At 38.2% G+C, this 26,953-nt stretch overlaps 1 protein-coding gene across 2 annotated transcripts in view; it reads right to left on the bottom strand.

The window, feature by feature from the left end:
* PLPPR1 (phospholipid phosphatase related 1) overlaps window positions 1-26,953 on the bottom strand; it is a 512,674-nt gene that overhangs the window by 342,025 nt on the left and 143,696 nt on the right. For both annotated transcript variants that reach the window (XM_042964601.1, XM_042964596.1), the window contains exon 2: window positions 15,451-15,519. The gene's annotated coding sequence lies outside the window, so the exon portion shown is untranslated. The remainder of the gene's footprint in view (window positions 1-15,450; window positions 15,520-26,953) is intronic.

The raw sequence follows: 26,953 nt of genomic DNA, 5'->3' as shown, positions 1-26,953 counted from the left end.
GGAATAAAGAAGTTTGAGTATCTTGAAAATGGTGATGACTTTTTTCCTTCAACTGTAACTTTTTTTTTTAATTTTTCTTTTAGAGAGAGAGAGAGAGAGGGCAAGTGGGGTAGAAGGGCAGAAGGAGAGGAAGAGAGAGAATCTTAAGCAGGTTCCACACTCAGTGCAGAGTCCAATGCGGGGCTCAATCTCACAACCCTGGGATCAAGACTCGAGCTAAAATCAAGAGTCGGATGCTCAACCAACAGAGCCCCCCAGGCTCCCCACCAACTGTAACTTTAAATGAGAAACAAATTATACCAATAATATTACAGGGATGAAAAACCAGTAGAAGCTAAAGTTGAACAATCCCCAGAAAGAGAGTGCTCCTTGAGAAAACCAGCAGAAGGAAAACTTAAGGTGACAAATACCACCAAAGGCTTTTAGAACCAACTGTCGCATTTTTAGGAGTCTTCGGCAATCATCACTAAAATGCAGTAATCACAAGGGGAAAAAAGACACTAGAAAAACATAAAACTCCCAAATCAGAATCAAGAACTAAGTCTCTGTAATTGCAATGTAGTTAGTATTCACTTACATATAGAATGATCCTGACAGAGGTGAGGTGATCGTAACAGTGAAAACCAGTATGTACTAGTTAACGCCATGTCTGGAACAGAGTAAATATTCAGTAAGTGATAACTGTCATTATTTTTAAGTTTATTATTATAGCCAATAGCAGAGAAAAGCAGAACTAAAGTCAAGGACAAACTACTGTAGAAATCCAGCAAACAACAAGTTCTATTTTTAGTGGGTTTACAGATGATGATGATGATGATGATGATGTCACTCTAAAATAGAGAAGAACTACAAAATATAAAACAAAGGGAGTAAAAGAAACATGAGATCCTTTCTAAGTTGGAATTTAATATTAAGTGACTTTGACCATCTCTACTGTGGCAATTATCATGGTAAGAGTTCTGTCCATTCTAAAGACACACCAAAAAGCCACATATACTTTCAGTCCACAGTTGCAACCTAGAGGCCCCAGCACATAGGCTCTGTCTTCAGGTGTCCTGCTTATCAAGAGTTAACCTTTGCATCCACATGCTGCCCCTAACTAAGAGAATGAAAAAGAAATCTTCCCTGATTAAGAAAACTGCAGGTGTTGAAGTATGTTGATGTTTGAAAAGGATATGGTAATATAATACAGTTCTTTAAAATTTTATGTAAATATCCCTAAATTAACCTGTTATTACTTTCTTTGAAAACTGAGAGACAATGATGAGGATTATAAGAAATGTCTCCTAATTTCCTTTGCTTTTAAGTAACACAAATTTTCTCATTTTCCATCAGTGACGTCACAAATACGTGTCTCTATGTGGTACACCAGTTGACTTCTAAGAAATCCTCATACGTGGTCATTGCAATCCAAAGTTGTACTTCCTCATTTGGACTAAGTTTTCACTTTTTCAAGTTCATGTCAAACTAATAGTACAGCATTTATCTGGAAAAGTAAAAATTACTTTTTCCATTTTTATTTTCATAGATTTTTATAATCTTTTGTAAAACAAACAAAAAAAAGGTATGGAAAATATTGAAGCTTCCAAAATGCTCCTAGATTTCCTTACTGTACAATATACACACTATTGCTAAGTAGGAAATATATCCTGTCCAATAACTATTCTAGATAAATAAAATAAATTTGAACTCCTCTTACTATAAAAAATATTGGTCTGATGAAAATATAAAAAACTTTCTCAGAAGAACTATAATCAAGCTTAAGGACCCCTAGAAGTCCTTAAGTGACCTAGAAATGGACAGTGATGAAATACAGAAGGCTGATCTCTTGATCTCTCTGAACCAACTCATGGTTAACATTCACTATCTGACTTCTAGAGATTCAGAAATTCAGAACAGAGTTAGACACAGGCCCTGGTCTCAAGGAGCTCACAGCGTAATATGTAAAGTAAGAATAATGATAACTCTTATACTACTTGGCACTGTCCAAAATACCATGGTTTCCTTAACAGTTTCTTTACAAACCAAGAGCTTCATCTAGCACTTTCCTGAAAGGCCCCTCTTATTCTGGAGAGTTGTCTGGAAATGTTTTTCAGGTAATTGTGGTATTTATCTGAGAACTCAGGTGGATAATACTTTGTTATTGCCTCCAGGACACATTCAATCTGCATTGCCTATGCCCTGTTTCCAAAACTTTGTTTTATGCACTGCTTTGTCTCTTCATTCCCACATTGGTCTTGACTCTTTGGAGCTTCTCTTCCTACCTGAGCTCATCCTTGCCTAGGATTCAGAACTTGGTTTCTCTTCACACCACACCTCGTGGGTGCCTCCTATTCTCACTCATTCCCTTATTGTTACGGATCTTGGAACTCCAACTGGGCCCGAGCTCTGGGCATTTTCTCTCATTCCTGTTGGAGTCAGGGAATCTTCTCAATGAACTCAATGTAATGAAGTGAGAAATTAGAAAAATGCAGAAACACTTAAATTGATCCCACAAGGACATTAAATTGCCAAGTACTTGAGCAATTCAAAGTTAATAGCAATGATGACAACCATCATTTATCCTTAGGTACTCTATCCCTATTTACAGGTAAGGAAATGAGTTCGCATGGATTAAATAACTTGCCCAAATTCACACAGCTTGTAAATGTGAGAGATGGAGCTAACATTCAATCCCAAATTCATTGAGCTCCAAAGCCTACTCCACGTAAGATCACATAGTTTTTTTTTTTGTTTTATTTTTAAGGACAGTATCACCAGTATCGCTAGATTTAATTAAGATGGCAAATACTATAACAGAGGTGCTCAAGGCCACTGCCATTCAAGATAATAACTACTCTAGATAAACCAAAGCTAATACCAAATGCTTACTATATACCAGGTATGAGGCTATATTCTTTACAAAACCATCTCATTTAAACCTCAAAAATAACCCTATAGTATACACACTACTATTATGCTCATTTTACAAATGAAAAGAAAAACCCAAGACTCAGAGAAGTTAAGTAACTTGCTGAGTCCCAAAGTTATTAAGTAGTAGGGCCGAAATACCTTAAATCGGGAGCCTAGCCTAGTCATCATGTTTCCTCATCCTACCAGCCAATCTGCCCATTTGTCCGCTTGACAGATGTGAGGGAATCCAACCTCGAAAGAGACTCAACCAATCACCCTGCTTCAGTGGCATCCCTACCCTCCTCACCATTCCTGCAGCTTCCAACTCAATATACAAGATCAGTCCTTGATGACATAAGAAGATCTTACCCATAAATGTAACTAGTAAAAATGAGTCCTCAGGCAAAGTCTGAGTTAGACTTTTCCTTACTCCTTTCTATGCAGAGGTTGTCAATATCCTTGTAAAGACATAAATCTCTATATCATAATTTAGGAGTGCTATAATTTGTTTCCAAGCTGGAGGAGATATAAAACATAAAGTGCCTAAAAGGTATGAACTGGCAAGAGAGAGAAACTCTCACTAGAAAAGCCATATACATTTGACCATTATAATGATATATTTTGATGTTGTTTATGGGAGTATCACTCAGACTGTCATCCATTGACCTAATTGCTTTGCAATCATTTGGGGAAGCTTTAAATGCAGATACCTAGGCCTCCCTATGTCTGTCTCCAGAAACTCTGGAGAGGAGAAGAGGCTTGGTCATCTTTATTTAACAATTAACAAGCTCCACCGGTGTTCTGAATGTGGATGCACACCAGAGCAACCACTCCACCCCATGTGTTTATATGATCTTAACTATAATTTGGTTTTGCAACTGTTGGACAGATTAAGGATTGAGACTTATGTTACTTTAGAACTGACAGAATAATTTAATATTCTTATTATCAGAATAGCTTATAGATATTATGTATACATTCAAATATTTATGTACTCAATTATCGAGGCCCAGCACCTGCATGCACGCATGGGCTCATATTCACACCCCCCAGAATACCACTAAAAGTAGCAAAATAAATCAGGTCGAGCATATTTTTTTCTTGCTTTTTATATCACACTGATTTTTAAATGCATTAATCCAAGTACTGTAGAGAGATGCTAATCAGTACTCTGAGAACAAAGGGTTTTATACTCAAAAAAAGCTTGGGAAACGGCTCTGCTAAATCCTTCTCCTGAGGATTCACAAAACATACTAAAGATTTGAGATGCTCTAGAGTGAAAAAGAAACTTGCTAACTTCGTTTAATATTTAACAAACTTACTTGGGTAGAGGATAATCTTTTTCTTCTTTTCAGCTCATTCTTTACCACCAATTTACTTAGCTCTGAATTCATTTCCTCAATAAATGTATGTTACAAATATATGCAGCAGCCATAAGCTAGGCAGTGTGTTAGATTCAAGGATAAAATGGTGAATAAGCTAGACAGCCTATTCAATATCCACATTCATTACCATGTGAAACTTGTCAAATCACAAAGTTTCCTCATAACCCAAGGGGCCCTGATGCAATGCAATCCGCTTTATTGCCTCAGTTCCACCACTGACCTTACTTCGGTTACAGTTTACAAGAGACTGAGTATCTCCAAACAAACTTAGAGCAGCTCCTGAGCTGGGCATGACAAGCAGAGGGAGTCCCCAGATAGTTGCATACCCACATTAGCTCGACAACAAGTACAGTATTATAGGATCTGTCTTGGTGCGCTTGAATGTACAATAAACCAGGCATTTGAAGTAGTTGTTACAACAAAATTTAATCCATAAATTTTATGCTGGACAGTAGTTTTTTCATAGCATGGAATTCTGCCAATGATCTATAAGGCTTTTTCAAATATCCACTGTCAAATGAAGTAGGTAATTGCGGTATTTATCTGAGAACTCAGGTGGACAATGCTTTGTTATATACTTTTGTTGTTGTTGGATTATTTTCCTCCTGAAATAAGGAACACTGAACAAGTCCACTAAAGGATCAGGTCTTCATATTATTTACCTCATTGCATTAGGAGTGACTGAAATAATGTTAAATCATTGGCTCATGTAAGACTTGATTTGGGGGTTTTATCTATTTCAGGGACCATTCCAATGATAGGTACTCCAGGCTGTAAATTCTACATATGTCCTCATATGTAAATTCTTTGTATGTCCTCACGTGTGCTACAATTCAGGCGATTATGATTTTGTTTTTGCAAAAGATGCCTTCTTCAAACATGGAGAATCTGTACCCTGTAAGATGCTTTATGACTGTGAAACATTAGACTCTCCCTTCGCTCTCTCCTATGGCAGAGGAGAGTGTAGCAGGAATTTAAGAATTGAAAAGGGATCAAAACCCAGGTCATTTACCCATTTGTGTAGTGATCTTTCTGCACGGTTACGTATTCTATGTTGCCCAGGTATAATTTAACCACGTGTAACTAAACTTGTGACAACATAAGACCCTGGTAACCCTCAGGAAGAATAAGTTGACTCACTTTGGCACCCTGAATTCTAGACATCAGCTATATCTGCCCTGCTCATCAACACAGTGACACATATTGCTGCCCTATCATCCACACATCTATATTATGGCTATTAGCTTTGAATCCTCAGGTGTTTCTCCCATTTTTATCTGGCCAAATAATGCAATGCTTTGTCTTGAAATGTGAACAAAATGGACAAAATCACCTAGACTAAACTGAATATGCTTGCTTCTTTGAAAATGTTTATTTGAAGCAACAGCATTATTCTCCATCTATTTATTCAAGAATTATTTGGTGAAAGTCTCCTATCTGCCAGATATTTCTGCTAGGGGCTAGAGATACAGCAGGGAAAATAAGACAATGCCCAGAATTAAAAGTATATTTTATGTAGCCATATGAGGTTCGATTCTGAAGGTGCAAAAATGGAGAGCACCTTAGTTTTGAAGTTGCCCAGTAGTTTGGGTCACGTAGGCCTATCAAACTCTCCCAAGTTCACTCCTACTCCAGCCCAATTTGGGGATATTTATGGAACCCTAACTCCCAGCTAAAGGACTTGCAAAAGGAATCCTGTGTAGAAAATATAAAGGGAAAAAATGAGACTCTTTTGGAAGGAAGGTTTTTTTAAAGAGATATTTGAAATGGAAATGGAGTTAGGTGACCTAATTCCCTCATGCAAGGGAATGTGGTGCACACGGTCACGTCTAATGGTTGAGAAGTCTCTACCATAAGCTGGCCATCAGAGGTACCACTCTGCCAATGTAAAGTTCACCATTTAACACAAAAATGGAAAAAAAAGTGCAAGTTGTGCTTTGCCTTTTATACTCTGAATTTTGAAAGCTACCATCTGGTTTTTAAAGAGAGAAAACAACATGAGTAGGAAATCAGAATTCCATTACCAAATGGCTAGATTTCAGTCTTTTAGTAGAAAGACTTGAAATTTTTATATCCATCATTTATTTACCTTTTAACATGTGGGTTTATTTGTATTTATTATTTTTCATTTAAAAAGATCATAAAAACCATTTTGAGTCTTCTAAAGTGCTCTTAGAGAGTATGGTCTAAAATATAAATGCAGTATGTGTATGTATTTGCACACAGAAAACTTTATAGCACTAAACAATTCATCCTTGTAACTTGTTTGTGATAACACTTTATGAGGTGGCTTTAAACAAGAGGTAGAAGAAACTGGAGCTATTTGTGTTTTTCTCAAGAGAATAAAAGCTTTTTCCTTGAGTTCTCTGATGCATGTAATGCTTGAGATTTACAGAAATAGCACCCATTTCCCCTGAGAATAAAATCACCCTCAGGCAGAAAAATAACTCTGCAACAGGTAACTAGCAGAAAGTCTTTTTCATCAGCTCCTCAAGAGCTACAGAAATTTGAAAAAAAACTATTTCAAATTACGTTGCAAAAGCACATGTTTCCTTAACAGAGCGGACAGTTTGTTGTGTTCCACCACTAGAAATGGCCCTGAATTACTGAAGTCGCCTCTCTACCTTGCCCTCTGCTCTCCATGGTCCATTCCTCTACCACATTGAAATCCTACAGTTCCCAAGGAGGCTCTTCAATAAGGATGACTGTTCACAGTCTCACCAGTCAGCTTTCCTGTTGTTTACATCACTGGGAATCCCACCAAATGCTCCAGGCATTCAGGAACATTGACATGTAAGTAGGGAATGAAATCCTCCCTCCTTTCCAAGACAAAGCTGCCTCCTCACCAAACTCTGGAGTTTCCTTCCAACCTCTCTTCAACTCCTTCAGCCCGGTTCTCCCCCACCGGACATTAGCATCCCAAGGTCTGTCCAAAGCATCTTTTCCCCTCTCACAGCCTTGGACTCTCAGCCACTCCCTTGTTTCTGACACTCCCCACTTCTGCGGCTTCCCCATCACTTCTCAAAGTGTTTCCTCGAAAATGCCTGACTTTCCTTCTCAGCTTCTCTTGGTTTCATGTCTTTTAAATGTTCCTGTTCCTGTTCCTGCTGTTTCATCCCCAGTCTTCTTTCCTGTATCCTCTCCTTATGCTGGGATTCCTTGGGCAGGTCACCTCTCCTCTGTCATCCTGTTTACACATTCATGGAGGGAAAAAAGATACTGGACTAGATAAACTTTGAGATTTAATCCCACCCTCACATTCTATGATGATAATTCAGAGGGAAGAAATGACAGTAGAGGAAGAGAACTACATGTCCTGGATAGGAAAACTGTGGACTCAGAAGAAGGAGCCTCAGGAAGCACATCATGAGAAAATTGGGTTCCATAGCTCAGAACAGGGCCTAGGAAGGGCCTTACAGTGAGGCCCCAGCAGCCCTGTGGATCCCCATCCCCTTTGGGCCCAATTTAGATTCTCCAAGAAATATCACAGGCAGTTTGGAAAGCAGAAATAAGTCACAAAAGGGAGGCCTCAGTGTCTGGAGAAAGGATCTGAATATACTGACCCCTTGTCCTTCCTTCTTGATCCAGAAAAAGAAAAGCAAGGTAGAAGCAACACTCTCGAGAAGGCTATTCACAGCTCACCTGGTTTTGCTCCGGGAATCCTATGCATCAGACACCAGACTCCAATATTCAATTAGGGCTCACCCATGATTTAAAACTGGCTAAAGTATTCTTTAATCAAGGACTCTATAAGGAAAACAAGAGGCTGCTTGATAATGCAATGTTCTGGAATGAAAACTACACACACATGGTTTATGGGTGACTTACACATAAAAATTAAAAAAGAATATTCATTTGGGAGTTGATATAAATGTCCAGCTGTTCCACATTAGAGACCTGGTAAAAAACTTCAGCAGATGTGACCAAAGGCTTCTGCCTGTGTCCCCCAATTTCAACCTTGCCTGCATTGGATGTCTCTGTCTGGGGACCCTTAATGCTGTCCTCGATCACTGCTGAAGAAGTTTGCCTGTGCCAATCAATCTGTAAAATGCCTGCAGCACATAACTTGTTATGTAAGGGTTAATAATTACAAGGCTATTACAAGACCTGTTCTACAAGATTCAGGTTCCAATAATGTCTTCTTTCTTTTTTCCCATTTTTTCATATTTATTTAGAATGGTGGTTCTCAACCGGGGAACCCCAAGAGACATTTGGCAGTGTCTGGAGGCAGTTTTGATTGTCACACTGGCAGGATGAGTTGGTACTGGCATCTAGCAGGTCGAGGTCCAAGACGCTGCTAAACACTCGACAACGCACAGAACAGTGCCTGTGAAAAAACAATTATCTGACCCAAAATGTCAATAGTGCCAAGGCTGAGAAACTGATTGATAACCAACTCAGAGAACCATCTGTCAAGATCCATGGGAAGTCCAGTATCAGTCCACCCAGGAACTCTCACCCCTCCTTCCCCTCCTTTTGGGGGTTTACAGTAAGCTTGAAAAGAGATCCACAGAACTTCCAGTCAGGATGGTAGGCTCTGCCTCTGTCTGTGGTTACTTGATTTGCTCAGGTGGCCACGTAGTACCACTGGTCTGAAACACAAGGGGTTGGCCCTTACCTCTAGTCTTCCCACAACAGCCCCTGATTATCACCAGAAATATCTTGGTGTTGCTGTCAGGATCTGGAGCCACCTAAATTTTTTTTTTTTTTTTTTTTTTTTTTTTTTTTTTTTTTTTTGCCTTTTCTAGAAGTGAGGAGAGTCAGGGCCTTAAGTATGTTATGCCTTCATTAACCTCCTACGGGGTAACTCTACATGCCTTTCAATTCTTGATGATGAGGCCACAGCAGTGAAAAAACAAAGCACAAGGTAATCTCCCAGAAGGCCCATCTGCTATGTTAAATTCTCAGTAACTTCCCTGATTCTGGTAATGACTTGTCTCACTCTTCCTGCCTGGCACTGTCTTGGACTCTGCCTGTCTTCTCCCAGACTAAGGCCCCTGAGTCCTGAATTCTTCCCATGGAAATACTGCACACGTTTACCAGCCGAGTGGGAATGAGGAAAGTGAGAAGATCAGCCCCCTTTGGCGAGAAGGGTAACCCTGATACAAGCCGAGCTGAGCATGGCTCTTCCCATGGCTTACCTGCCACTACACATCCTCACCATTGGTGATGGTTTGAGATTTTTCCCATTTAGCCATTCAGTAAAAATGTGTGCCAACTCCAAGTCTTTGTCAAAATACTTCTATCATGGAATTGCAATGATCTGTATACCCGTTTGTCTTCCCCAAGGGCTTCTGGGCTCTTTGATGAAAATCTGTATCTTAGTCATCTACAAAGTCAAGATAAGGCACAGTGCTGAGCATATAGGAAGCACTTAGAATTACAGAGTTAAAAAAAAAAAAAAGGAGCAATTGAATAAAATATTTCCAAGTGAAATGTTTGTGAGGGTTTGTAAAGAAAAAGCAGGATGGAAACAGATATCCAGAATTCACAAGGTGATATTTTTATAGGCACCTTAAAAAATCAGCACATATTCTTCTGAAGCTTTTAGCACAATGAAATAAAAATTAGAAACATATTTTTTTCTTTTGTTCTCTCATGTGGAAATTGTGACAGCAAATAAACTCCTCTTTTATTTTTGGAAGACAGTAAGAAAATGTCACACGTCGTCATTTGAATTATTTGTCTCACAAGGTTAGTTGAAAAGCTTAGCTGTAAGTTCAACAGTAGAGACACTGGGGTAGGCTTTCGGTGGCTTGTCAGCTCTCTCCGAACTCAAGGAGAAAACAACCGGCATCAAAGTGTTCTATGGACCTGTAAACGCAGCTTCTCTCCAAATAACCCACTTTGATGCAAAGGCAGCTTAAAAGCTGTCTGCTTTTAAAGATGGTTTTCAGTCATACAAACGATCTTTCTACTGGTCTCATTTAGCCCAAGGTCAGGGAACTAGCCTGCAAGGGTGTTTCATTAAAAGGAATTCCGATTTTCCACCCTTGAGTATACTTGACTCATAAGAGTGAGAAATGGATGAAGTCATATTTGCACAAATATTTTTACTGATTCTTGGGTCCTTGTCACCAAACTGTTGAACCACCTGAATTAAGTCTCTAAAGTTCGCTTTATTTTAGCAGATTATAATCTATGTTGGAATCTCCAGTTACATCAGAAAGTGGCATAAAATTATCAATAGAATTTATTTTCATTTATGTTAAAAGATCACCCTTTAAAACAATGGACCCAAGTGAAAGTAATAATATGAAAGTTATCATCATAGCCAATGTAATTATTATTTACCTGTTTACACCTAAGATGTACAAATAAATACAACTTTATATTAATTATTAATAACTCGACCTAATGTCTATTTCTTATTCTACTAAAATGGCAGAAACTTAATCTCAGGTACTTTGGGATCCCCTCCCCTTGCCTTAGAGATGAGTCTAAGTTCTGAGTGACTTATGCAGTGCCATGGCATTTGAGGCAAGGAATGGGACTCTCATCAGGTCTTCAATATCACATGTCCATGCAGATTTCTTCTGAGGTGGCTATTTCCTCTTCTGGTTCTCTGTCATTAATCTGCACAGGTCACCAGTGAAAAAAAATACCACTAGCTTTTCTCTACCTGCCCCCTTCTGGTCTAATGGTTCTTTCTCCTAATTTTCTATCATTTTATGGGCACAAAATATACTCTCATCTTTCCATGCTGTCATGCTGGGACACCGGAATCTCTGCCGCACTAGCCAAGACCCATTCTTTCTAAACTTACCACATCCATTTCTTATCTGAACCCCAGGCCTCCTCCAGAAAGCAGGATACAGGGTCCATCTCCCTGAAACAATCCATCCCCTTTTCTCCAGTTGGGGTATAAAGGGAAAGCTCTTTTTCATCAACCTTAAAACATTTCTCCCATGCTAAAGTCTTCTCCAGTCACCTTAGAATTTAGGCTTTGGAAGATAATGTCAGTAATATTCCTTCTATCCTGTCCCATCCCTGCCTGTGCAAGGAGCAAAGAACTTCCCAGCTCCTTGAATGGGGAAATGGTAAGAGGTACAGGAAAAAAGGAAGCATCAAGAAGGAAAAAACTGGTTAGCATCTCAAAAGGTTATCTCACCACATTCACCATTTATGAGTGTCCTTCCCTTGTCAGTATTTTTTTTAATTGCCTCCTTTGGTTAGTGCATTTTTGTTATTGTTTTTTATGTTTACTTATCTTTCAATCCAAGTGCAATGTTTGTCATAAAATAGCCTTTTTGGATTATCACTGTGCCTCCTTACAATCCATTCAGATGCTGCCACTTCCCTTCATATATCTAAATATAGTGTTTGGAAGTTTGTGCACAGCTTCATTTATGATTCCTACAGATATTCATCTAGTGATGGTACACTGGCCTGGATCTTCCCTTTAATCTGGTTGCTTCTCTCACCCTCTGTATTCATTACTCAGGGTTCCACCTGTCTCCACCTCTGTTTTCAGTTCTTTGGCTGACAAAACATCCATACAAGTGACTTCTCTCACAGCACAGCATATAATGCGCTGTTTTTCCAGGCTTCTCTCCCTCCTGCAATGCTGTGCTGTGCCTTTGGAATTGTGTTCATCTCGTGGATTAGAGAAAGATTTGCCATTTGAAGGTTGACAGACTGGGAAACTGTTTCAGAGTTGGGGAAGAGATGATTCCAGCTCCATCTAGCTTAGAGGTTATTTCATGAATAACTATATAATGCCTCCAAATTTTTCTGTTTTTCTGACTTTTCATTATCCCAAAGTAGGTATATAAGAAGGAGATCAATTACAGTTTTTCAATACCTTCCAGAGGGACTATTTCAGGTGCAGCACATGGTACATTGTCTAGAAAGTGCTTCTCAGTTCTTTGTCTTCAATGATGCAATGAAAAGTCAGACCAGATTTTGAACTAGTCTCTTTGTCATTGCCATCAATTTTGTTACTGTTTCATATTCTTTAGGATTTTCAATGGAGTTTTGGTGGCATATCTATTAGGCACATCTAATCTGCCACTCTATAAACCCAAACGTCCTACAGTTGGAAATTTTAGCCATGTCTAACTCCAAACAGCCACACTCTCTGCTACTCTGTGTCGCCATGTAAGGCAGGCCTTTAATATGGTGCATTCAATTCTGCTCCTTAAATACTTGGGTCTATTTCAAAATAGATTCTAATCCTTTATTATAACTTTGAATTGTATTTCCTGAATCCTATCAGAGATCCAGTAGCAAAAAATGTGCTTTGTACACTGTGCAGCCCATACCTCAAAAACATGGGTGGTTGGAAGCAGTTCCGGAGAAAAGTCAGCAAAAATCACATGACACATTGAACAAAGGACTTTAATGAAATATCCAACCTGGGACTCCACAATTGGGATATAATATGGTAAAGGAGGAAAGAATCCAGGCTTCCGCTCTTAATAGACCCAGATATGAATCCCTGCTCTGCCATCTTGAGCAACAATTCTGAGCTCTGGCTTTCTGATTTGTGAAGTGGAGATGATGATATTCACTTTCCAGGGTGACATGGAGACTGAGTGGGTTTATGTGTAAAGGCTTAGACATCCACAGAAGGTACACAAAATATAGTAGTTGTCTTACCACATAAGATAACACTCATTCCAAGTACCAGAATACCTAATTCCAACTGGCTTAATTAATAATAAAGGAGATATATTATGCAGATGGAAAGTTCAAAGATAGAGTAAACTTCACGTGCAATTTAATACAGCAGTTATTTTATTTTATTTTTTAAATTCCAGTATGGTTAACATCCAGTGTTATACTAGTTTCAGGTGTACAATATAGTGATTCAATAATTCTATACATTACTCAGTGCTCATCATGACAAATGTACTCTTAATCTCATTCACCTATTTTACCCACCCTCCTACCCACCTCCTCTCTGGCAACCACCAGTTTGTTCTCTACATTTAGAAATCTTGTTTTTTTGTTTACCTCTTTTTTAATTCTTTGTTTTGTTTCTTTAAAATGTGTTTCTTGTGTTTTTTAGACAGAGAGAGAGATTATGAGTGGGGAAGACAGGGAGAGGGAGAGAGGGGGAGGGGGGAACAGAGAGAGAAAATGGGATAGAGAGAGAGATAGAGAGAGAGAGTCTTAAGCAGGCTCTGAGCTCAGCACGGAGGACCTCAGGGATCGATACCACAACCCTGGGATCAGGATCTGAGCCAAAATGAAGAGTGAGACGTTCAACTGACTGAGCCACCCAGGTGCCCCTCGCTTGTTTTGTTTCTTAAATTCCACGTATAATACAGCAGTTCTTGATGTTGATCAGAAGACCAACTGTTCACTAAACTTGCTTTGGGTTCCTTCTTCTAGTCAGCTTTGTGTTTTCCCTTGTGCTGACAAAAATAGTTCATCACCTTTTCAAAGGGAGAGATTGAGCATTTGTTCCAGAATTACTAGCAGGAGTCTTGAGATTCACTCTGATTTGTCTGGCCAAGGAGATAAAGTCCAGTGATTGGCTCAGCTTTAGGACTCTGCCCAGGAGTAGGATACAAGACCACTCTTTGCAAACCTTCAGTATCTCTACTCTTTCATTTCCCTTCCATTTCTCCTCCACAACATTCCTTCTAAGGAAACCTTTTCTTGCCTGGGTTTGGGAAATGAAGAAAGGGACCCCTCTCTCTTCAAACTCTCAAATATTTTATCTGTGTCTAGAGTTCTTTACAGATTTCCAAAAATTTAGGTCTTGGGAACCAAAGCCAGAAAATTCTCTTTGTTTCTAGATCTTACCCCAGCATATCCCTCCTTGATGACAATGATCACCTGATTTAATTTTTCCTTTCCTAAAGTCAAGGAGTTAGAAAGTCTTGAAATTATTTAAGTCAAACACATTTGTCCGTGGAGACAAGATACACTACACACAATACTTATTTCAGTAATGATCAGCATTTTCATCTTTATGTGATTTTTCTTACAGCAGTCTCAGTATTAGCAATAAACTCTTAAGTACCACTTTGCTGATACTGTTGAACAAATAAAAAAGGACATTTCTAATCCCCAGCCAACAGGTACAAGGACTTGAGCATGCACAAAATCTTGATACACTCCTCAAGGAGTCCTTGTGGGAGCCCCACTAACTCTTGGTTCGGATTCCTATTAGCTAGTATGGCTGAATCTAGATATTATAGTTTTTATAAACTGTTTGGGATTTGATAGCTGAACCCAACAACCTTTGTTTGGGATTCTCCCTTTGTTCTTGTAGTTAAAAAAGAAAACCAGTAACAACAGCAAATGACTGAGAGATTAAAAAGGACATATTTTTCAATTCCTGGTCAGTGGAACCAGAACTATATTTAGTTGCTTATCTTGAGATATTTTGGCTATTGTTTGTCCAAACACAACACTGCTTCAGCAGATCTGTGTGTAACCATCAAACACATCCACACACAGAAAGACAAATAAGCAAAACTTCCCGGCATCTAAAATGGCTCACTTTTCTTCCCCAAATTTGAAAGACTGGCAACATCATAATTTATGTACGGCACTTAGCATATACTCAAGACGTGGTACCGTCCTTTTGAGTATTAGTATGTGAAGAAAGCTGTATATTCTTCCTAAACTCCTGGTCTGGGCCTTCAAATCTATTTCTCAATGCAGCCCCAGTGGGTGGTGGTAAGAATTTGTAGTGGAGGCCCTAACTGCAATTGGATACATGGGGCTTTTCAGTGCTGCAAATAGGAGAACTGTGTTTGCCAGATCATTTTAAACACTGTTCTATGCTGCTCAAGCTGTATTATCTATGTGTTAATGTTGGTTTTGGCTGCAGTTTAAAGGTAGGGCCCCTTATTCAAAATCACCATATTCAAGAAGTTTAATAAATGATAAACCAAAGGAAAATATATCAAACTTTGAAAAATAAGTAATCTGGTAGCTCATAACTATAGTCCTCAAGCATCCTTGAAGATGATGAACCATCCCTAGAAGTTGCCAAATCTTAGATGGGAAGTCGGGTCCAGGCATATAAGTGAATATGTGGACAACCCACAAAGGTAACAATTCCTGACATTAGATTCATCTTCTGTACACAGAACCCTTTTAACCAAGCTTTTTTCTTTAAGAGTTTGCCTATAGCAGTGGTTGGCACAAAATGGATACTTAATATATATGTGTTGAGTGAATAAATAAGTGAATTTTGCTCTGTTCTCACCTTCCAATCACCTTCAGCCCAAGCAATGGCCTTCAACATTACAGATTTTCAGACAGATATGCAAAGATCCTAAAATGAAAACAGATGTCCACTAAGTCACATGCTAAAAGAATCCATCTTTTCACCCATAACACATTAACCCAGAAGAGATTAAGTACAAACATGCTGCCAAAACCAGTCCCAACCTATTTATCAATTTAGAATAGTTAAAAGTTAAGTGTAAAAATGGGAGTCATGGGGGGGGGGGCATGCAACATGAATGTCTCATGTTTTTCATTAGATTTTCCAACCTGGGACAGTCAAATGCAAATTACAAATAGGAGAAAACAAGTCGTGAGCAGACCAAAAAGTTACTCCAACCTCATCCATCAATCTACTGCTGTAAACCCCTGGAATAGAAAGACAAGCCCAATCCTCCTTAGCCTACCAGGCTGTATTCATCTGCCCCAAGTCTAAGGGTCTGCACTCTGGCCTCTCCCCTAAGTCCTGTACCCTAGCCCTACAGCCACCAGAGACATGATAAAACTGTAGACCAACAGTTGAGAATATGAGTAAAATATTAAGTGGTCCAACAAAATAAACCATTTTCCCAAGGAGTGCATTAAACCAACTGTATATTTCACAAATCAGCTTTTCTAATAGGGTTCAGTAGTTATAAATTCACCAAAACAACAGACTTAATAACAGGAACAAAGGAAGAACAAGAAACAGGAAGGAAGAAAGGAAGGGAGGGAAAGACAGAATGAGGGAGGGGGAAAGAATTTAATTTTTATTTTCTTTTCCAGTTTAAAAACATCATAGGTGATAACCATTCACCCCTTTCTAAGAGGCTGAGTAATGTAAATAACCCTTGAATTCTAAGTTATAATTTGGAAATAAAGAAACCTCCATTTCTTAAAAACTAAGTAAACAGATCCCTCAAAGTAAACCAAATCGTGAGCTGAATTATTCACAAAACTCAAATGGACTGTTTATTTTTATATAAACAGTTTTTAATTTCATTTTCAACTCATCTCATTTATGTCCCCTAAAGTCCCTCTTCCTTGATAATAATCATTACTTGGCTAGGTTGTAGCCTTGTGAAAACATTATCAGCCAATTTATCTGCTGATGGGAAATCGGGGGCATGATTGCCTTATGAGATTTCAAGGAATTAAGTAGACTAACTTTCGAAGCCTTTCCTTATGTTTCCTTTCAGAATAGTACTAACTGTAGAATAAATGCATTAAAAAGAAAAGAAAAAAAAAGAAAGAAAGAAAGAGAAAGAAAAGAATTTTTCCACCTCTTCTTTATTTATTCAAATATAGCTTGAATTCAACAGGCTTCATTTGAAAAATCATTGATTCCCTGGATTGAAGAGATTATTGCCTGTGGGACTTTTAATTTCTCTTTGAAGGAAAAAAAAGATACTTTGATTCAGGATTTAGGCAGTAAAAGAGCAACTTATCTGATTTTAATACTTTATTTTTTAGGAGCAGTTTTAGGTTCACAGCAAAATTAAGAGAAAAGGACAGAGAAAAGGACAGGACCGCTGTCCTCTCACACACATATCCTCTCCCATTGTCAACATCCCCACCAGAATAAGACATTTGTTACAACTGATGAACCAACACTGACACATCATAATCACCCAACTCCTATTTTCTCCTAGTCTGTGGCTTGTCTTCTCATTCTCTTGACATTGTTTTCCACAAAGCAGAAGATTATTTTTTTGTTTTTAGTCAGGTCTAGCCTATCAATTGTTTCTTTCATGCATCAAGCCTTTGGTGTTGTATCTAAAAAGTCATCAGCATACCCAAGGCCATCTAGGTTTTCTCCTCTATTATCTTTTAGGAGTTTTATAGTTTGCATTTTACATTTAGTTCTGTGATCCATTTTGAATTAATGTTGATGAAGTTTCATGTCTATTTTTTTTTTTTGCATGTGGATGTTTAGTCCAGCACCATTTGTTGAAAAGACCATCTTCCAAATGTTACAATCCACATGACCTATTCATTTCAGCCACCCTTTGTCACTCTCAAACAAGCTTTACTGAGGGTGGGCCTGCACTATATGAACACGACAGGGGCAAACAGACCAACCTACATAAAATCTCACTCTTGTCTTTCCAAGCATGCTTATATTCATCCTTTTCTTTCCTTCCTATATTCTTTATTTAAATTTTCCCATTATTTATTTATATTCTTGTTTTAAGCTTCTTCAGATTCTTATTAAGTCAACACCAAACGAACCAACCTACAAGATATTTAGGTTTCTTTTTTTTTTTTTTTAACTTTTTTAATGTTTACTTTTGAGAGAAAGAGAGACAGAGTGTGAGCAGGGGTGAGGTAGAGAGAGAGGGAGGTACAGAATCTGAAGCAGGCTCCAGGCTCTGAGCTGTCAGCACAGAGCCTGACGCAGGGTTCGAACTCACGAGCTGTGAGATCATGACCTGAGCCAAAGTCGGACCCTCAACCGACTGAGCCACCCAGGTGCCCCAAGGTATTTAGGTTTCTTATAGCTCAAAAGACATGTTTATTTTTTTTAATATTTATTTATTATTGAGAGATGGAGAGACACAGAGCGTGAGCAGGGGAGGGGTAGAGAGAGGGGGAGACACAGAATCCAAAGCAGGCTCCAGGCTCTGAGCTGTCAGCACGGAGCCCGACGCGGGGCTCAAACTCACAAACTGAAAGATCATGACCTGAGCCGCAGTCGGTTGCTTAACCGACTGAGTCACCCAGGTGCCCCTCAAAAGACTTGTTTAAAGACTAATTTTCTGAAGGTATAATCCTCATCAGCCCTATTAGGAGTTGCACATGCTTAAGGTAGGAATGAAACATTTTACATCTTTAGCTCATTTCACTTTCCTTTGAGGGATGGCACTGTGGGTGTGGCTGTCACCCATGATTCATTACCACTTTTTAAGACTGTGTTTGTTTTGGGGGCACCTGGGTGACTCAGTTGCTCTTGGTTTTGGGTCAGGTCACGATCTCACAGTTCATGGGTTTGAGTCCCATGTCAGACTCCACGCTGACAGTGTGGAGTCGGCTTGAAGTTCTCTCTCCCCACCCTCTCTCTCTCTTTCTTACTCTGCCCCTCCCTTGCTCACTCTCTCTCCAAAAAAAAAAAAAAAAAAGACCGTGTTTGTTTTGTAAAAACAATGCAGTTTTCAGCCTTCTGAATTCTCCCATATTTATCCAAAGTGACCTGGTTTGAGGTTATAATTTAGAATGATACTATAAGTTTATATCTTGTCTTTGCTCTTGGGTTAGCCCTATTTGAGCTCATCTAGAAGCTGGTTTATTATCTCATGCAATCTATTCTCCACATATGACCTTGTTGCATTTGTTCCATCCCTGCAGCCCTGATAGACTTCACCAAAATTGACTGCACTTTAGTTGTGGCCTCACATTTGGGTTGATGAAACAACTCAAAAACCCTCAGTGTGGCATCTTGGAGTTGATCTGAGTTTCCCAATCACCTAGGAGATAGGAAATTGACCCTACTTGGCATATTTGTGTTTGGCATTGATTGAATTTGATGACACATTTACCATACTCTCAGAGGACATTCTTCAATGTTTAATCATTTTCCAAATCCTTTGGTCTTCAACACATTGCTGACAAGAGTGCTACTTATATAGTAGATTAAGTAATAGCTTTCAGCAGTCTCAACCAGTCTAAAGAAGGCTGCTACACAACCTCTTTTTGTTTTTCCAGTTTATGTTCATAACACTGTATCAATTTTCTAAAAATTAGCCCTTTGTGCTTTGGGGTTTTTTCCCACTCCCCTTCACCCATTTTGCCCATCCTCCCACCCCCTTCCCATCTGGCAACCATGAGTTTATTCTCTGTATTTACGGATCTGTTTCTGCTTTGTTTGTTCATTTGCTTTATTGTTTAGGATCCACAAAGTGAAATCATATGACATTTGTCTTCCTCTGTCTGAGTTATTTCACCCAGCATAATACCTTCTATGGTCCATCCATATTGTCACAACCTTTCTGTTTTATATCGGCAGTACTGGCATGGTATACATTGATAACAATTAATGGATTAATGTTATTAAAAGTTGCATTTTTTTTTAATTACCACCTTTATTGTTGCCAAAAAATAATTTCTGAACTTAACAATCATGCTCTTGGGAGAGCAACACCCACTTGTTTGTGTATTACCTCATACTGATATTCCAAAGATAAAATAAACTCATAAAGTGAAGCACCTAGAATAGTATATGATCTAGAGTAAATTTCCAGGAATGTTAGCTATTATATGCATTTTAAAATACTTTGTTGCTTCCTCAATTTTTAGTTTGGTTTGCTCTTTTCAGAGTATTGATTGGTTGAAGTAATCATACCAAAATCATGCTCCACTGACCCTTAAGAAAACATAGAGAAAACATCAACCAATAGTACCTGAAGGCAGCCTAACAAAGTTATCCTCAACTGTACCTTGGGAAAATACATTGACAACCACGCCTAGCTGAGCCTTGGAGAAACATACCTAAGCCTTTTTAATGGAGAGGTATCTTATTTTGTGGGTGCTTCAAACTCTGAGTCAAGAGAATTCCTTAAAGCAATGACATATTTTGTTTAGTTGAATCTGGAAAGACTGGGACTTGTCTAAAATACCTGACAGATATTTAATAAATACTCATCAACAATCACTTCTTGAAACAGGAAATTCATTTTTAAAAAGTTTTTTATTGCATACCTGCTCTGTGCTAAGTTGCGGTGGAACCCAGGAGAATAATATGACATTGTTTCTGATTTTAAGAGTTTCAGTGTTTTTGGAGATGCAATTTTTTCAAAAGACAAATGGCAGAAACATGGAGCAGGATAAGCGCTGTTGAGTGTTTATAAGAAAGGAGCTCAATTTTCACTGAAATGTTTGAGGGAGCTTTACAAAAGGAGATGCACATCAGATCATAGAGCCCAACAAAAGAGCACTGCTTATCTTCCAGGTCTGAAGAGGTTAGTATGGTAGGGATCATTTCTCAAAGCAGGTATTTGTGATAGGCATTGTTTAAATTGTGCAGACTGGCATGTAAGTTACGTATATGAGTTTCCTTTGGATTCAATTCAATCAACAAATATTTATTGAGCATCTAATATGTGTCTAGCAAGAACTCATCATAGGGAGCTTGTGGTTTGCTCAGACCTGTATAGTTGAAAACTTCATGTGGGGTGAGGGATCCACCTAATGCATGGCAACTTCATATCCCCATATTCATATACCAGAATGCCCTAGCACATGAAGATGTAAAATTACATGATTATCATGACAATTCTTACACAAATACCCTTGTCTAATTGTTCACTTTAAATCATCATGGGTGAGTTTTATGTTTTATGTTTTTTTCACTTTCAATGTCCTTTATTATTATAATGAATATTTTCTACAAAGATTCCTACTGAGTAGATCAAAATCTTCAAGATAAAAAGCTTCTGCACTGCAAAGGAAACAATCAACAAAACCAAAAGGCAACTGCTGGAATGGGATAAGGTATTTGCAAGTGACACATCAGATAAAGAGTCAGTATCCAAAATCTATAAAGAATTTGCCAAACTCAACACTTGAAAAACAAACAATCCAGTGAAGAAATGGGCAGAAGACATGAATAGACACTTTTCCAAAATCCTATCAGTTTAAAACAGCCACAAATATAGGCCTACTGGGGCTTTCATACCTCATGTTCAAAGCAGCAACTTTGAAATGGAAATTCTAAAATCACATAATCATATAATTCTCTCCTAAGAGTATAAACTTCCATTTTTGGCAAGATATCTAAAATAAGCAGGGAATTTCTTTAATGTCAGTGGCCAGTAAACCACTTACCTCCAGAAAGGTATTTTAAATCTTCATAAGTTAAAAGAAAGAAGGAAGGACAGAAGGAAAGAAAGAAGGAAGGAAAGTAAGGGAGGTAGACAGATTAGTTTAAAAAGAGAAAACTAGCCTACTGTTCCCCTACTTTTCATTCAGAAATACTGACACTTCCATTCAAGCCAGAAGAAAGGGCATGTGACACGTCCCCAGAGTGAGCACCATGGACCAGAAACACCCCAGCAGCACAGGGAAACTTGTTAGGAATGCAGAACTTCAGGCCCTGCCTCAGACTAACTGAAGTAGAATTTTCTGAATCTGCTTTCAACAAGATTGCCAGGTGATAGATATGCATATGATTCATTGAGAAGTACTTCTTTATGGAACATTAAAATATTTCTGAATTAACTTGAAAATATGGTGCCAGTTAACTCAGCCCTGTGTCCTCAGTTCTTTTCACAGCTAACCACATGTAAATTGGTCCTGCAAAATAGACAGGAATAGTACTTTCATGTTGAAACAACAAAGGATTCTTAACAGGTGCTGACATTCCCTCTTATTCAAATAAATATTGAAGATGCACTTTTAAAATATCAGTTTAAAGAGATGACAAATTGCTTTCTTACCTAGGTAACCTACATGACCATATAGTTGGCTTTCCCATCAATTGTTTCTTTTTTTTTTTAAGTTTCTTTATTTATTTTGAGGGAGTGCATGCATGTGAGTAGGGGAGGGCTGAGAGGGAGGGAGAGAGAGAATCCCAAGCAGGCTCTGTGCTGTCAGATCTCACAAGATCATGACCTGGGCTGAGTCCAACACTTAACCGACTGAGCCACCCAGATGCCCCTCAACTGTTTCATTTTTAAAATTAAAGCCTGAGATATAAATGCAACCTAATAAATACAATAAACAATCAATTACATCATGATGAAAGGAGAACTGGAAAGACTGAGGAAGAAAGAAATACCAAGGAGGTTGAGAGAAATGGAGGGAGCTGCAGAGTCAAAGACAGCAAGTTTCCTGGAACCCCTGCTTCCTTTCTTCTCAGAGTGTTCCTCTCAGACAACCTGCCCCCATGCTTCAGGATGATGGAGCAGAGCTGGATGCAGGACTCTAAGCCAGGTATGCTCATTTACAAGACACTCTCTAGGGCAAATGAAATTAAGTCCTTTATTATTGTAACTGGAGGCATCCAGCCTCTGATGTTAAAGCTTTAAAAAACCTAGAAGTGCCTTATTTAGTTTGGAAAGATTAATGACAAAAAAGAAGTCAAAGATCTAGCTTACAGTTGTTGTCTTTTTGCAGTTATTAGCACTAACAATTCCCTATGAGAAAGGCACAAACCACTACTTGAATATGGGATTCACCTCTTGTGTAAAAGCAAATTTATAAAAATTCAAATCCAATATCACTTGCTGACTCAGCCACTATGATGAAGGCTGGGGAGTTTAATATAAATAAACAACAACCATATAAATCATCAAGAAAGAAAGTATAAAAAGAGCCCTAAAAATAGTGATGTCTTGATAAATGTTTAATGACTGGATGTCTGTAAGGAAAAGCCCTAAATGTATCATTTGCCAATTTCTACGACATAAACGTTCCCAACACAGTGGGTTTTAAGCTACCATTGTGATGTCACGGAACACAGAATTCAGGAAGAGACTCACACAATTAATTGGTTCTCAGAAACCCATAAAAGATGCTCTGGTACACTCCTCAAAATAACTAAATGTGCGTTTCTCTACTCATCGATGATAAGCAATATTTGATCTCTGGTCTACAGATGTATTTATTTATACCAGGAAAAGTCTGGTGGCTCTACTGTTAATCAAAGGTGGCCAGGGGTAAAGTTTAAACTTCAGAAGACCAAGAACATGAATTTTGAAGTCTAGCTTCTCATTTTAGTTTCAGCATATCCGAAAAGGCCTTCAAAAGCCTGCACTTTTATGATATCCTCCTGCACATCAATCACTCCCAAGCTGATGTTTTTAATACCTGTTAAAGATGGGGAAGTACTTTGCATGGCTTATGTTTTGCTTTCTTGAATCTCTTCCCCTGAGTTTCTGTCACTATATTGGATGTAATCATGAATTCTGAGGATAGACATGAAGCAATGGCCATGAATATCTACATTTTGGGGTACTACATCATAACTTTTGACAGTAATATTCCTCAGGACCAGCAGATAGATTGAAGTTGAGGTAGTTGCCTCAAAATAATTTTAAAGTCGACATTTATAGCATATATAAAGCAGGTATATAAAGTTATTTGTCATAGACTATATTTTAATCCTGTAATAGAAAATAATTTCACTTATAAGTAAAGTTTAAAACACAAGAAATCACAAAGCCTTATTGCTATACATTGAATTCAACTCATTAGACAAAATCTATTATGCATTTACTATAGTATACATGAAGAGGAGATTTCTCATTGGAAAGAGTATCTCAGTAACATTTACTTACCCAGTATCTCCCCATCTTTCACAGAAATATTAATGATAACAGATAAAGAAGACAATTCACAAGGCCACTAAAAACTGTCTGTCATGTAACCTAATGCCACAATCTGAGATAAACTAGTAAAGTTATAAGAAATATGCACATGGATTTAGCATATTGACCCAAGCATCAGCTCGTGGCATTAATCAGCCTTGCTCTATAAAAAAAGGACCACATGAAATAAATAGGAAAAATCTACTATAACCCTTGCCACATGATGTGTTTTCTTAGACAAACATGTAGGGCCTGCTCCGAGAAATCATCCCTCTATATAGTACCTTGGAAAGTGGCAATCTCTGAACTACTGAAACTACTTTCTGCCTCCACTGGTATTGTGCTACATCCAGGCAGAGTCTATAAATCCTAGTGAATAACTAGGCAGAATATAGATGGGGGGATTTCTTAATTAGAAATGGCATAGAGCACCCTAAGAAATTTAATGATGTTTTCAATGTCCCTGAATATTAGGCAATGAAAGAGAAGCTTTCACTGGGTTCATGCCTGCTAGAAAATGGAAATTTATCTAGGACCTGGGTACACGAATCTTCCCTCTTCCAACAAGGGAACTGAGGAAGAGATTTGATCTCTGCACAAATAGAGACAACCACATAGGCCAAAGTAATCGCCGTATTTGTTGATAAACACTAAGTCTACATAGATGTTATCTTTAGCAAGGACAAGTAGAGAGGAAATGTCAATATGAAACAAAATAAATATAAAACTACAGAACAAGAGGGAAAAGTAGCATCCAGAAGACCCAGAGAGGGGCATAGCTCTATAATATCATTAAGTGTAGGACCTACAAGAAAATTTCAGGGGCACTTGGGTGGCTCAGTCGGTTAAGCATCTGACTTCGGCTCAGGTCATGATCTCAGAGTTCGTGAGTTCAAGCCCCACATTGGCCTCTCTGCTGTCAGCACAGAACCCACTTCAGATCCTCTGTCCCGCCCCCTCTCTCTGCCGCTGCCCTGCTCTCATTCTCCCTCCCTCCCTCTCTCTCTCTCAAAAATAAATAAACACTTAAAAAGAAGAAAACTTCAGAAAATTTCAGGAAAGTATAAAAGATATGTCATGCATAAAACAAAACAAGTCATCTTAAAAGCTGAGATGAGAAGAAAGGGGAAAATGGGTAAGATAAGAACAAAGTGGGAAAACACAATAGCAGAATTTAAGACCACACTGAAGTAGAGAGCAGAAATGATGCCACAGAAAACTGAAGGAGTAATATGGGTAACAAACTTGAAAAGCCTTTTTAGAATGCAGGGAATAAAGATAAATACATGTAAGTAATGAGAGAGGTACTGATACAGAAGAAGAGAACAGAGAAAGAATATTCAGACATTTAGTGATGTTTTGTGATTTTAAAAGAGAAACCAGGAGGGCACCTGGGTGGCTCAGTCAGTTGAGCATCTGACTTAGGCTCAGGTTACAATCTCACTGTTTGTGAGTTCAAGCCACACATCAGGCTTACTGCTGTCAGCACAGAGCCCGCTTTGGATCCTCTGCCTTGCCATCTCTCTGCCCCTCCCCTGCTCTCACTCTCTCTCTCAAAAATCAACAAACATTAAAGAGAGAGAGAGAGACTAGAACAAATTAAACTTCATGAAAAAGAAATCAGAGTAAATTGAAAATGAAGAAATAACTGAACTATATTTTGATCAAATCATTGAGCTGAGGAAAGCTGAGCATATATTTTTTAAAGGGTTTCTAAGTCCAGGAAAAATGAGTTAAAGAAACACAACTTCTTGTTTCTTGGGTTGTTGATTTTAGCCATTCTGACAGGTGTGAGGTGATATATTTCATTGTGGTTTTGATTTGCATTTCTCTGATGATGAGTGATGTTGAGCATCTTTTTACGTGTCTGTAGGCCATCTGTACATCTTCTTTGAAAAAATGTCTATTCATGTCTTCTGCCCATTTTTAAATTCGATTATTCATTTTGGGAACATTGAGTTTAATAGGTCTTTATATATTTTGTACACTAACCCTTTATCAGATATGTCATTTGCAAATATCTTCTCCCATTCCATAGGTTGCCTTTTAGTTTTGTTTATTGTTTCCTTTGCTCTGCAGAAGGTTTTTATTTTGATGTTTTCCCAATAGTTTATTTTTGCTTTTGTTTCCTTGCCTCAGGAGACATCTCTAGAAAGAAGTTGTTATGGCCAAGGTCAAAGAGGTTACTTCCTGTGTTCTCCTCTAAGATGTTTATGGTTTCGTGACTCACATTTAGGTCTTTAATCCATTTTTTGATTAAATCCATTTATTTTTGTGTAATGGTTGCTAAGGCTCACCCATACAAAAGACTGTAAAGACTATGAAGGTTTCTGCATCCCAGGTCAGTGGAAAATGCTAACTTGGTGGATCAGATTTTCAAATAAACATCTAACTATAACAAAAGAAAGAAAGAAAGAAAGAAAGAAAGAAAGAAAGAAAGAAAGAAAGAAAGAAAGAAAGAAAGAAAGAAAGAAAGAAAGAAAAGAAAAGAAAAAAAGTTTTAAAAATCTTTTAAACATCTGAACAAAGTTACTTATACCTGAACAAACACACCTATAAAAAATGTCTTCCAGTGGGTTCCCCCAAAAGCATATTCTGAGACAATGGTTTGATGCTTCCAGGAAGCACCTACAGGGTCTTGGGAAAATGAGACAAGGAAGAAAAAGGACTGATCAAAGGGCTCTTTATTGAGCTGGTTGCAGGTATGGACATCCAAGACTCAATCCTAATGCAGAAATCTAGGAAATAGAGCACACCTCAGTATTATCCACCAAAGAGTCAAGAAGCTGGGATATTTATCCTGAATTGCCAGCCATCCTCAGCCCATATGCTGGGAGAAGTCCTCAGGCAGAAAGTCACAAATGACTGTAATAGGACACTATTAGCACATACTAAAATGGTGAATTCTTAGGCAATATGAGGAGAGCACTGAAAATATCTGCTAACAATGACCAAAAGACTACTTAGCCTCAGACGTCCCCTCTACAACAGTAACAAAGATGACAGAGGTAGTGAATTAATGTCAGCAAAGTTTTGAGGAAAAATGAATATGTATATTTCATATCCATACATCTCTTTTATGGATAAACACCAATAATAATACATCTTTATATGCAAGACCTCAAATCTGTACTGCCCATGCATCTATATTTCAGAGAAAATTAGTCCCTTTCATATAAAAATAATATTTGATTCTACATA

The sequence above is a fragment of the Panthera tigris genome, chromosome D4, assembly GCF_018350195.1.
Source record: "Panthera tigris isolate Pti1 chromosome D4, P.tigris_Pti1_mat1.1, whole genome shotgun sequence".
NCBI lineage: Eukaryota > Metazoa > Chordata > Mammalia > Carnivora > Felidae > Panthera > Panthera tigris.
This window is presented reverse-complemented; position numbering and strand designations above follow the sequence as displayed.